Here is a 952-nt window from a genome sequence, read left to right as displayed (position 1 = left end):
CATTAACATTCATTTGGAGTTGTTCTGTCTTCTCTCTTTTTTGTCTCCACAAGTTCCAAAGAAAAATATCAAAACTTCTGGCTCTTTAGCTTGGCAGCTAGTCACGGGTATCATACAGGTAATCTGTATTGTATGGTATAATCTGTATAATCTTTTAATTTAAATTTTTTTGGCTAAAAACAAATGATTCACTCAATCATACAGTAAATGTTCTCAGCAGGTTTGTCCACTATGTGCATTACAAATAATCACATGTCAAGCCATTAGATTCATATCTGTAAACAATTTGTTACATTACTGTAACAATGGATGTCATTACACGATACTGACAGTATTGTAAGTCCTATAACCATAAACACATGTTACATTTATACAGTCTATCTAACAAAATCCATTACAGAAAGTGAATTTTCAGATTTAAATATCACTAATTCCACAGTACCTACAGCGCTAACAGGATCAAGGTAGAGGTATAGTAGGCTACATGCCATTCATCTGTCACGTATTGGTGTTAGAGACCTGGATCAAACAGCAGCTGAATCTATTTTAAATGAGTCAAATAACATGAAGTGTACTTATTTTATCTCACCTTCTATATGCTCAGATAAAGAAAGTGCAACGCATGTCATCCCAGTATCTAAAACTACATTCTGCTGTACAGTTCTGAAGAGAAAGAAGTAGAGCCGAGCAGGGATTTAACCTACAGTTCATGCCATGAGTGATCTGTGGATAGTGCTGAAGCAGGAAGAAGTGGTCACTAAAAGCAGGTTTCTACAGATCATCATGCCATCATCCACCTTTCATTTGGTAAATTGAAAAGAAACAGAGGAGGTAACACCTCAAACGATGCCAAGCTTTCCAAGTGACTTATTTTTGTATTCAAATTTATCAAGTTTGTTTCAATATATTTAAAGTCAAACAACTACACTGCCAACTGGAACTGCCAGCATTT

The 952-nt window shown here is 35.3% G+C and overlaps 1 protein-coding gene across 1 annotated transcript in view; it reads right to left on the bottom strand.

Annotated features, from left to right (window-relative positions):
• The window catches only part of LOC118338682 (myc box-dependent-interacting protein 1), a 17,174-nt gene that overhangs the window by 7,533 nt on the left and 8,689 nt on the right, over positions 1-952 (bottom strand). The gene's annotated exons all lie outside the window — the stretch shown is intronic.

The sequence above is a fragment of the Morone saxatilis genome, unplaced genomic scaffold, assembly GCF_004916995.1.
Source record: "Morone saxatilis isolate NCDOM2014 unplaced genomic scaffold, NCSU_SB_2.0 Contig5, whole genome shotgun sequence".
Taxonomy (NCBI): domain Eukaryota; kingdom Metazoa; phylum Chordata; class Actinopteri; family Moronidae; genus Morone; species Morone saxatilis.
Note: the sequence above shows the minus strand (reverse complement) of the source record. Positions and strands in the feature narration are given on the sequence as shown.